This window comes from Schistocerca piceifrons, chromosome 1 (genome assembly GCF_021461385.2).
Source record: "Schistocerca piceifrons isolate TAMUIC-IGC-003096 chromosome 1, iqSchPice1.1, whole genome shotgun sequence".
Taxonomy (NCBI): domain Eukaryota; kingdom Metazoa; phylum Arthropoda; class Insecta; order Orthoptera; family Acrididae; genus Schistocerca; species Schistocerca piceifrons.
Window position 1 is genome coordinate 706,185,350 of NC_060138.1, and position 13,429 is coordinate 706,198,778.

Genomic DNA, 13,429 nt, shown 5'->3' on the forward strand with positions numbered 1-13,429 from the left:
ACCCTGGACGATCTCTGTCTACACTGCAGTGTGAGCTGACTTCCGCAAACAATAGTCATCGGTATCCGGAGTTCAGCCAGCTGTTTCCATTAAGAAGGTCACGAAAGACTGGAGCGGCGTCGGGAGAGGCAAGCCAACTCTGGGTGCTCGCCTAAGCTTCTGTCTGCACTGCTATAGTCCCGCAGCACTGGCCAGCCCCAAGTGGACTTGCATTTGGGAAGCGACCGTGTCTGGACTCACGGATTCGTAGAATTCCAATACACGGCTTATCTCGTTGCAACTGGTTTGCAACAATCGACAACGGAACGTTGTTGGGTGAGGAAATGTGCACCAAAGGGTAAACCCTCCGTCACACCTGGGGCAATTAAAACCAGCTGAAACCCTCAGAATGACTCGGTGACTAGCAGTGATAACGCTTGTTTTCGCATGGCTTTTGACCTAGTCCCAGTGGGCCCTCTGATTCTCACAGCTATGACAGAGAATGTGGCGACGTGATGGTGTTCGGCTCAAATTGCAAGAAACGACTCAGCTATTGCCGATATTACCGTGCTGGTGTCTACTAAGCCATAAGTCTAATCGCAGCTGTCTCATGGGTATCCTGATGGGGAGGTCTCTTCGTCTTCCATTGTGGCCTATAAACAACAACATTCTAAGCTTGGGGGAATTGTTGTTGTGAACTGCCATACTATCGGCCACTATTCGCATGACTATTCTGTCTCTCTATAGCAGCGTGTAACGCTTCATGTCTTCTACCAAGGGTGGTGGCAAGGGGGAGGAGGGGCTATGGGGGCTATAGCCCTCCCCCCCTTAATGGAATACCATTTTACACTGGATAAAATGACTTCAGAAATCGGCGAATATATTACTTCAATAGATTCAATCATTTTTTTAGTATAATTATGTAGCAATATGGGTTGCAATGTATTTCAAACACATTTTAACAAAAGAATAAGAATGGCAAAAAGCTTACTGTCTAAACCAATAAATATCATTTAACTTAAAATGGGCGTCTTACTATTTATTATTATATACTGGATGTGTATTAATGTACCACTCACAATTATCAAGAAAGCTAAATATGCCGGGTATGCCTACCAACACTTAAACTTCTTACCCCAGACAAAAACTTCGAAATCGCCGGACTTCTGGGTCAAATCATATTATTTTCCCGGGTACATACATTCTGCAGACGCGTTGCAGTGCTGGCAACGCCAGCGGGCGCGCGCCACCTACTGACCAGTAGATATAAACTACATACGAGAGATACAGGAATTTGTGAAAGCGCATTATAGGGACGTTCATGTTCAAACGTAGTACGCATTTGTAGTAAGGAAAATGAACGTAAATTAAGTCCGTTTTAATACAGCTCAGTGAGTGGAAGCAAATAATATTTAAATTATTCAGTTGTCTGCGAGCGGAGCGACGTCGCGGTGCATACGATCGCCGATTGTTAGTGGCTTCTCACTATCTCAACAAAGAAGTAAGGAAAACACAGGGTGTTCCAAAACGATCTTTACAACTTTGATCATAGTTATTTCAGAAACGTGTTAAAAAGTTATGGTTCATTTATATATACATAAATTTACAGGGCAGCATCTGATATTAAATTTTAAAAACCAACCAAAAATTGATATGAGAGCCGAAAAGTCCGAAAGAGAATGCAAATAAAATAAATCAAACCCGGACACTGAGTGTAAAAGTCATATAACGGCTGCAACCGAGTGAAGAAACCGACTGAACGAAAAAACAATCCACTGACCGATTGTTAAAAACAGTCGGTTGTCCTTCCAACTCTTCCACGTGCTGTCTACGAACACTTGTCTTCCGAGTACGATTATTGATATTACTGAAGTGTGTAACTAAGCAGTGTGATCGAATCACGCGTCGTGAAGCGTCAATTTTTTCTGAAATAATAATGTATTAGAGAATGGAGTGAGCGATTATAGACTTTGCTGCAATGAATCGCAAGCTAACGGATTATATTGGAAAACCTGAGCGTAGTGCCAAATACTCTCGTAAGGAATCTGAAGCTTGTGCTACAGAATTAGAACCGTCACAGGCTTGTGCATCTAGAGTCTACAATTTCGACAACACAAAACAATTGGTAAGGGTCATATCTTCTTAATTTTAAATAATACTTCCTTCATGTTACTGGGATTTTTTACTAGTAGTTATTAGTTTAATTAAGTAGGATTAGCGCTATTATGTTTAATCGATAACTAATGGTAAGAATACGACTGGTTGAAAACATAAAAGTGAGCTCAATTTTTAAAGAGGCCATCCGTCTATAAGGAGGTAAAATATTTTCTGCACAAACCAGCATTATTTAATTAATTTGTACTGAAAAATAACACTTTATTGTATTTTTATAGTAAAGCTGGCCATACGTATTTTTGGTATTAATAATATCGACAAAATTTGTAAGATGTGAGATGGTGGTTGCTTATTGTATGACTGAGGACACAACTGTGTATGCTGTAATGACATTTGTTTAATGTTGCCAACTTTTCACACATATACACACTTTTATACAGTTTACAATGTGACAATGTTAAGACAGTTGTGAAAATGACGCATCTTGTCCTCTGGAATTTAACGAATCCTAAACACAACAATATTAAATTTCAACTAGAAGTTTCTTTACAAAATTATTCTTACAATTTCGTTATGATGTTGGTTAATACTACGATAAATCATCCGATTCCGGCTCAAAGTTCGGTACTATTTAGGATGACAATCAAGTCTACGGAGAATGGTTAGCTTTGTGACAAATTGAGCATAAGGTTACCCAAGGTCGCTCGAGTTTACAGTGGACACAAGCTGGTGAACCAACAAGTTTACGCCTCTGCACGCGGTATTTACCTTAGCTGTGATGAGCTACCGTATGAACGGCCGCTCTCTTCCTCTGAAACTCCTATAAAAACTTATTTAACCTTTGCTGAATTTTCCAGCAGAAACTCTCCCTATGTTTCTCGTTATGTGAGAAAACAAGTACTCATCCCTAGTCTTGGGATATGGCGTTATACACGCGCATGGCTGGAGCAGCGTGCGTACTATAATGCCCTCTCAGTTCTCTCAAGAACAGTTATCTAACTGGCTGGTTCGTTTCTCCGCTGTTCGAGCTAAACGACGTTACAGCTAATTTATAGCTGGATGTCAGCCGCTGTGAACGTAGTGTTCACACAACTTTCTCCTCTGCATCGAACAGAGCATTATGCGCCCCATTCTGCACTTGACGCCTGTTCAGAGAAGTCTTTCTCGTAGCCGAACTGTCTCCCCACCTGGGTTCTTTCATTCTCCGTGTCATAGCTTTTTTCGACCAATAGGATCTGAGTCACCTGGTCAGTCGGTCGTTGACACTCGCCTTGGGATGCGCCCTAAGTGCCTTCCATGGTACCCACTGTGGTGAGGCCTTCGCCCCTCCTCGCGATTGCTTCCAAACCAAAATGTTTCCTCTTGCTGCTTGTCTCACCTTTTGCTCATAGACATGCACTATATGATTGGTGTGTTAATACCGTCGATTGAGTGTCATCCCTTTTGCGTCACATACTTTCAGGCAAATTTGCTCATTACCGCCGAATTAAGTTAGGTGTCATTTCACCTTCCCATTACGATACATAAAGCTCTTATGCAAGGTGCGAAATTAACCTTCATTTATTGTCACCTCACAAACTATTCAAAGCTTTCTTTCTCAACAATATCTACCAACTTTCAGTAATAGACTATAAAGCATTTCAGAAGTTTCTAAAGGCTTTTCAGACTACTAGAAGAAAGATTATAGGCCTGCAGTAAGTAATGTGATGTGGAATCTTTCCTGGTTTTGCTGTTATTAATCTGACTGCGACCGACTGATGGCACAGGGTGGAACCAATCAACGACTTTGACTGACATAGATCGTTAATGTTGTGTTAAATTTTGAAGCCTTTCTGTAGGAACACTTGCAAACAAAACTTCCAGGCAAAGGCCACTAAATTATGAGAAACTTGGATTTTATGTATCTTTGGACTCATAAATACCGTTCACGGACCAGTTTCACAAACAAATAAGAGTTACAGTGTGTAAACTGTATCTTGATAGTCCTGAGCTGGTAGAAGGCGGGTGATGGCAGTCACTTGGTCCGGGCTGCCGGTAACATTAGGTAGCTGAAACACTGTCTGAAGTAGCCATTGTTGTCTACTTTCTTACTCTTTACTGCTCCACTGTTCTGAGTCTTTTTACCTTGTCATTACTGTACGGAATTGCTGCAGTTAGTGCCTTCATTAAGCATGTCAATACACAAGACCATTTCAATACTGTTTACCGATGGCGCCCATACGAATGTTTGTAGGGGGAGGGGGAAAGACCGAGGGATTTGGGATAAAGTTAATGTTTTGGAAGACAAATGGTGACTTTTTAGTGGTCATGATTAATTAAAATTACTTAAATGTGTAAATAACGCTATATACATTTGTGTTGAGCCACTTGTACATAATACTGACATTTAAAGCATATTTAATTCACAGGAAGAAAGACCAGAAAGGACTGAAATATATTATGATATAGGAAGGGCTGTTAAAGGGGCCTCACGTGATGATGAGCAGCTTAAGCTTTTAAAGCCTCCTGCAAACTTTTCTTTTCCTACTCAATTACAAGGGAAGCAAAACCAAAGATTTAAGCATGACTGGATGAGCCAGCAAAAGTGGATTTCATACAGTAAAATGTTACATGGTGTATTTTGTACTGCATGTGTTCTGTTTTCTCCTCCAGGTGCCGAAATCGGCTCCCAGGTACTTATTACAGCTTTCCATTATTCTAAATAATTGAAACCTTTAACTGGCTTGGTAAAAAACATAAATAACTTGTAGGTGTCGTTTCTATTTGGAAACACTTCAGATACGAAAATATAATTATTCAAATAGTTTTCAGGCTTGGTTGTTCAGCAAAAATTTCTATGTTGCTAACATTTCGAGTGCTTACAAGGTTTTGTGTTTGCACTTTTTTTCTTTACTTAATTCTTTACCAAAGACATTAATTTATTTTTATAGGCGGTGATAACACTGGTAAAAGAACCATTGGTCAAATACAAAAAGACTACAGAAGATCTTCGTCATCATGAAAACACAAAATATCAAAAATTTTCCGTGGAGAAGGCCAAGTCTATGGAATCAAGCAAAAAAGGTATTGCCGTTGTCCTCGATACCAAAAAATCTTCAGTTGTTGAAGAAAACTGGAAACGCTTGAGGCCTATTATAAAGACTATAGTCCTGTGTGCTAGAAATAACCTACCTTTACGAGGACATCGCGATCATGGTTTAATTCCTCAGCTAAAAGAAGAAAAAACTGATGATCTTCTAGAGGGAAAACATGGAGTGTTTCAGAGTCTTTTGGCTTTTCGTGTGGATGCTGGAGATGAATATTTAAAACATTTCAGTGCATATGGCGCAATGTCTTATTTTAAGTAAACAACCGTAGCCTATTTATACCCACTGTTTTAGCCACTCTTTGAACTTGTGCATTTCTAAGTCTTGTGGTACACCAATAGTTAGAAATAAGATGGGAATTGTAGGATCAGTTTCATCATTCTTGACTGCCTCTGCAAAAAGAAAAAGTTCCCTAGAGGAAGTAATATGACGACAACCGTTCACAGAGTCAAAGAAAACGAAGTTGAAGGCAATGTGTCCAACAAGATGGGTGGAAAGACACGATACCCTTATTACTTTCAAGGAGCTATTTGTCCCAGTCGTGACCTTGCTTGACGAACTTTCAAGTAGTCGTGAAACCAACGCAGAAACGGATAGTAAGGCTTGTATGTTTAGTTTTGCTGTCCGAAGAGGGGACCTCGTAGTAGCTTTAGCAGCTGCAGCATATTGCTTCTATTTGAGACTAAACGAACAGCTCCAAAGTCCTAAAATGGATTTAACAACTGCCTTAAAACATATCAACGATTTGCTTGAGGTGTTCAAAATATAAGGACGGATTCGGAAATAGAATTCGTAAGTATTTTTGAAGACGCTGTTAAACTGGCAGAAGATATTGGAAGTTTAATAGCAATGCCAAGAACTATTTCAACACAAACCAAAAGAGACAACGTTCCTACTTCAAACGCCGAGGAATACTTCAGGCGAACAGTATTTTTACCTGTTGTGGATCGTTTTATTGCCGAGCTAGAAACAAGATTTCCCCAAGATTTTCGCACCATATTAACCACTTGAAGGTCTTATTCCTGCATACTGTTTAAAATACAGTGAGGATGAAATGATCCAAGCATCCGAGAAATATGAACAGTTTTTTGTGAGTTCTTAGCTTTTAATGGAAGGAGAAATGAAACTATGGAAGAAAAGGTGGGTTGATGAAAGTAAAGGACCTGAAACAGTAACTGAAGCATTAAAGAACTGTGACGAGCAATTTTTCCCAAATGTATATGTTTTACTTCAAATATTTGGGACTTTTCCTGTCACCACAAGCACTCCTGAACGAAGCTTCTCTACTTTGAGACGAATAGACTTATTTGCGTAACACAATGGGGCAGGTGAGACAAAATGGATTGGCTCTTGCACATAAAGAAAGAGATATGGTCATTGAAAATATCATTGACATATTCAGTAAAAAGAAACAGAGGCGAATGAGCATGACAAATTGGGCAGACGACGGAAATATACAGTGAATTCTGTTACAGAATTTTTTTTATATTCATGTCTACTTCATGTTTTTACATTCATGTCACCTTCTGTATGCAGAAAATTAATGAAAACTTATTTGTTGTAAGTTGACGTTTTTCATGGTTTATGTAATTTATAAAATCTCCCATGTGAAAATAAGTTTCTTTTTCCCTGAACTCCAAAACAGTTACAAAAAACTACTTTAAGCAACACCAAATTTTACCAATTTGTCGGCAGAGGACCCCAACTCTCTTTTTGTTAAGCGATATTCCACTCCCACAGCCCCCCCCCCCCCCCTTGACCGACTTCTAGAACTGCCCCTGCTTCTACCCCCGCATTATTTGCATTGGTGAAACTCTTCTGTCCCGTGACAGACTGGAATTCATCTAAAGCAATTGTAAAGCTGTTGGTGGTTGCACCCCCACCATTGAGCTATAAAGTATCGGCACAACACATGGAATGAATTCACAAACCTGTGACGTCCTACCAAAATTTAGCCTCTGGCAACAGCTGTCGACCGAAATACCTGATTTTCAGTATCTCTCTGTCAGAACGTTCGCATTGTATCACCACAGATGAAATGGGCTCACAAGGTGGTGATGAGGCAGCACTAAGTGCAGAAACTTGCCTGCCCGCCACAGCAAAACGATTAGAAATAGTCTTATCTTTTTCGGTTGACACATAAGATCTAGGCTGATTTTCCAATGAGGATTTACAATGTGATTCAGCAGTTCATTTCCCCTCTCAATGATTCTAGTTGAGATGTAAGCTGTATCTCAGCGACGTCATACGATCTTCTTCTTCACCCAACTGAGTACTGAGAGAATTGTTTCCTGGCTATCTATTTTCTCGTTATCCTCACTTACCTTGTCATGCATGTTAACAAAATCCTCGCCTAAACCTTTTAATTTCCCCTCATTAGCTTATAATTGAGCACGCATCGCAGCCTCCATAGGCGAAATACCGTTATTCAGAGCATTAACAGGCTTCAAATCTCACTGTAGAAATAAGCCTTAAGGACAAGATTATCTGTCCTCATCTGACTCAGTTCAGCATTAATGGCAGAGGTGTGCTTCTCTAATAACTGTGTCAATAATTGAAATGTTTATGTCACCTAAAAGGAAAAGAGGTAAAGTGTACAACGATACTCCTTTGTACTGAATTCTCCGAACTCTGAGAGCTGTAAACGGCTGGTCCCTCACTCGGTCGCGTCAGCGCAGCCACTGCGTTGTTAGAGGCAGGAACGCGGCGTGATCGGTTGCTCCTGAGTTTGTCTCCCCCTCGGTCTTCCTATCCAGGGCTTTTGAAAGAATGGCCAGGGACGTCGTCTCCATTCTCATCTTGCTTGGATTGAGAATTGGGTACATTAAGGTAAAAGTTTGGTCGCCTTTACAATTTTGGTTTCTCGTGAATGTTTTTTTGAGCACGAGAAAAGGTCTCAGGTGTGTCGTGTTAATTGTTTTGGAGTAAGGCAGTCAAGTTTTGAAAAACGAAAAAGGCTCAACTTGGGGACTGGGTGTTTGTGTCGTCTTCATCATTTCCTCTCATCACTGACGTGGAAGTCGCCAAAATTGCGTCAAATAAGTAGACTCCATACGGACTTTCCCCAGCCAATAATGCCATACTATCACTCAAATCACTTATTGCTAGTCACTGTTCTACTTATCCTCCAATTTTGGATTCATTTTCGCTGTTCTTTCTACAAGTACCAAACTTTTTGTAGCTATATGTAGTTTTACGATGGACTGAAAAATGAATAAATCTCCTACATTTCAAACGCCCAGAAAAAGATAGCCTATCTTTGAACCACTATGAAATCTTATCAAAACCTAACTGAATATTTGTGCAACTTCTTTCCCTGGCACAAACTTGAACTTACTTGTACATCTGCTGATAGGTCTCCATCCAAGTTAACTTGCTGCATCTTCCCTACCAAAAAGCCTTCAGTCCACTCACAAATTTCACTCGATACAGAATGAAATTCTACTTTTGATAATAAGTGTGAATGTGGTACAAAGTCAAATTTTCAGAAATTGAGTGAAGCAAAGGCAACCTCCAATAGGACAATGTTTAGTGAAGCACTGTGGGTTTCCATCCTACCTTGAGATTGAGCACAACATTACGTATACCTGTTTACAAGGAAGTATTTTAGTGTATTTCAGTTGTGCAGCAGCACTTATGTCCTGGATATGTGATGTAGAGAAAGAGATAAACATGAAGACATTTAGAGTAACACTATTAAAAAGAATTTAAGTAATCCATGACTCTGGTGCTAACTTGTGTTATTCTTTATTCAACAGCTGCTTTCAGTCCAAGATCATGTTCATAGTACTGTACAAAATACAAAACAATAATAAAATAAAATGCAGTGACAAATATGATCTAAGGATCAAAAATTACAATGTAGCTTTCATAAGAAGATACTTATGCCAAAATGTTATTAAAAAACCGACATTGCATGTCATACATCTTATGAAAATAAAGTACTAAACACATACCAGTAATTAAATTCAAGCAGTACAGGCCTAATGCACAATTACTGTGAGAAACAGGTGTTGATCATTTCAATTTAAGACAAACTGGCTCAGAACAGTCAACAACATATGTCACATGTGTTCACAAACATGGTCTCACACAACAGAATATAAAAATTACATCCATATGAGCCGGCCGAAGTGGCCGTGCGGTTAAAGGCGCTGAAGTCTGGAACCGCAAGACCGCTACAGTCGCAGGTTCGAATCCTGCCTTGGGCATGGATGTTTGTGATGTCCTTAGGTTAGTTAGGTTTAACTAGTTCTAAGTTCTAGGGGACTAATGACCTCAGCAGTTGAGTCCCATAGTGCTCAGAGCCATTTGAACCATTTTTGAACATCCATATGGGTATCACATAAAGAATTCAAAGATTACAAAGTCCTAAGGTAAAACACATATACACAAAATATCTTGCAAATTGACAGAATATGTGAAAGACTACAATTGAAAAAAATGATCAATCCTCTTTTTCAGTTTTGGTCTTGCCCTTTATATATCTTTGATTTCTTTATGTATTATCTATGTGGATGGTATCTTAGCACTCTATGGTGTTTGACCAAGATGTTTGTGAATGTATGTGATGTGTGTTGTTAACTCCCCTGAACCAGTTTATTGTCTTCAGTCAAATTGATCAGCACCTGTTTCTCACACATTGTGTATTGGTCCTCTACTGTCCGACTTTTATTATGTGCCTTGCACTGTATTTCAAAAGATGTACAACATGTAGTGCTGGTTTTGTAAAACATCTTGACATAAGCATCTTCTTACTAATGCTACCTCTTAATTTTTGATTTGCACATCATTTTTGTCACTTCATTTTATTTAATTTTTGTTTTGTATTTCATACAGCACTGCGAGCATGGACTGGACATAAGACAGTTGATAAATAAAATATAAGTCACCATTAGTGTCATGCATTTTTTTAAGCTATATACATGCTGATACCCCTCAAAAAAAGCCTACTAAAAACATTGCCAGACCAACAAAAACGTTGCCAGACTGTTACATTCACTGTCATCCACTATTACATACTTTTAAAAACAATGTTCCTTCAGTTTTCAATTTCTGAGAACTGTGCACAATACTTTCACAGAAATGTGGCTCAGAGAACAAGCTTCTTCATTTCCAAGTAACTACTGCATCCTATATCCTTTTTAATCTACTTATTGTAATCATCTCTCGGTCTCCCTCTACAACTTTTACCCTCACACTGCCCTCCAATACTAATTTGATGAACACTTGATGCCTCAGAAAATGTCCTACAAACCACTCCCTTCTTCTAGTCAAGTTGGACCACAATTTCCTCTTCTCCCCAATTCTATTCAGTACCACCTCATTATATACGTGATCTACTCATCTAATCTTCAGCATTCTTCTGTAGCACCACATTTCGAAAGCTTCAATTCTCTTCATATCTAAACTTTTTATCGCCCATGTTTCACTTCCATACATGGCTACAATCTATACAAATACTTTCAGAAAAAGACTTCCTGACACTTAAAACCTATACTCGATGTTAACAAATTTCTCTTCTTCAGAAACACTTTTCTTCCCATTGCCAGTCTACATTTTATACCCTCCCTACTTTTTGATCATCATCAGTTATTTTGCTGCACAAACAGCAAAACTCATCCACTAATTTAAGTGTCTCATTTCCTAATTAAATTCCCTCAGCATCACCCGATTTAGTTAGACTACATTCCATGACCCTCATTTTGCTTTTGTTGGTGTTCATCTTATAGCCTCCTTTCAAGACACTGTCCATTGAATTCAATTGCTCTTCCAGGTCCTTTGCTGTCTGGCAGAATTACAATGTCATCAGCAAACCTCAAAGATTTTATTTGTTCTTCACAGATTTTAATTCCTACTCCAAATTTTTCTTTTGTTTCCTGTACTGCTTGCTCAATATACAGATTGGATAACATCGGGGATACCAGTAGGCTACAGCCCCCCCTCTCTCTCTCTCTCTCTCTCTCTCTCTCTCTCTCTCTCTCTCTCTCTCTCTCTCTCTCTCTCTCTTCTCAACCACTGCTTCCCTTTCGTGTTCCTCGACTCTTATGACTGCTATCTGGTTTCTGTACAAATTGTAAATAGCCTTTCACTCCCTGTATTGCACCTCTGCCACCTACAGAATCTGAAAATGGAGTATTCCAGTCAACATTGTCAAAAGCTTTCTCTAAGTCTACAAATGCTAGAAACATAGGTTTGCCTTTACTTAATCTATCTTCTAAGATAAGTGGTAAGGTCAGTATTGCCTCAAGAGTTCCAACATTTCTATGGAATCCAAACTGATCTTCCCCAAGGTCGGCTTCCACCAGTTTTTCCATTCGTCTGTAAAGAATTCGTATAGTTATTCTTTAGCCGTGATTTATGAAACTAATAGTTCTGTAATTTTCACACCTGTCAACACCTGCTTTGTTTGGAACTGGAATTATTATTTCTTTTTCAAGTCTGAGGGTATCTCACCTGTCTCACCAGACGGTAGAGTTTTGTCAGGGCTGGTTCTCACAAGGCTATCAGTAGTTCTAATGGAATGTTGTCGACTCTCGGGGCCTTGTTTCGACTTAGATCTTTCAGTACTCTGTTAAATTCTTCACGTAGTAATCATATCTCCCATTTCACCTTAACCTACATCCTCTTCCGTTTCCATAATATTGCCCTCAAAGATATCGCCTTTGTATAGATGCTCTATATACGCCTTCCCCTTTCTGCTTTTCCTTTTTCTATTTCAAATACATACAACATGAAAAAATTAAAACTGCACTATATTAACTATGCAGGTTGTAAACATAACAATATAGGCCCATTTCTAATTATATTATGCACTGAAATGCTTATAAAGCAACTGTGGCAAGAGCTGTAGAACATTCAGGCATTTCACCCATCGCCAGTATTACTGAATAGATTAAACTGTACCATCACTATTTAGCTCATAAAATAAATTCTCCATTTCTAGCAATCTGAAATAAGTACCTGTCCCCAGTCACACTATCAGTTCTACAGCACTACATATCATGTTTTCCTACTATATTATAGAATGCACTTTCATGAGAAAAATTGGAATGTCCATTCTGAAGGTGTCCTATGTTGGGTACTAATAAACCATTTTAGCTGTATTTAGTCTATTATTTGATCACTACCCGTTATGTGGCACAAAAAGCCACATAATCAAGTGAACCTCTAACTTAAACACTATACGTAAAAAGCTTGTAGCCCCACCCTGTTTGCAATCGTGTATAGATTGGTGAAGCAGAACTATCCACCATATTGGAATCTGGCTGTTTTAGTGTATGGCATACTGCATTTTAGCAGTTTGTTTTGTTCTGCCAGTCAATGTTTGGTACAAGTTCTGAGCTTCTTAGCTCTAAGGTTTTAGTTATATGTTCACCTGAAGATGTTGGTTTTAGTGCCACAAGACTGGTAGTGATCTAATAATAAAGGACTAAATACAACTGAAGTGGTTTATTAATATCCAAAATGACCGCTATCAGCTGTGGTTGCACCTTCAATGTAGTTTGCATGAAACACATTTAGCTTAGTTTGCAAATACACTGGTGAGCCAAAACAATTATGACCATTGCAAGAGTGGACAACTTGGTGATATGGGCAAAAGAAACAGTAAGGAAATATCAATGGAACAGGTGCAAATGAGAAGTCATTCTAACAACAATACAGGCTGCAAGTGTGGAAATCCATTAACATAAGTGACTAATGAAGGGCAGATTGTTATGGCCTGGCCCATAGAAATGACCATCTTGGAAACAGTGTAGCTGTTTGCATGCCTTGAGCATCTACGGCAAGAGACTGATGATGTAACCACATGTAAACAACAAGACATTGAACACCCATCCCTTATCACAGTAAAGTAGGATAGGTGACGAGAGTATAATACTGTTACAAGCACAAATTTTTCAGAACATATTTCCATATGGGGCTCTGCAATAGATGACCCACACATTTTCACATGCTGACCCAGTAACATCAATTATGATTGCATTGGGCACAGAATTGAGAATGGACCACGGATCAATGGAAACGAATCAGCTAGTCGATGAATAATGTTCTTTGGTATACCAGATCAACAGCTGTGTTCAGAAACACACCATCCAGACGAACAGCAACACACTACACATGCAGGTGGCCAACATTATGTTATGGGAGACATTCACCTTCACTTGAATGGGTCCAGTTTTAAAAATCAAAATGACAGCTGTGTATTGTGTGAAGGTTACAGCAGACCACCTAAATCCCTTCAAGCT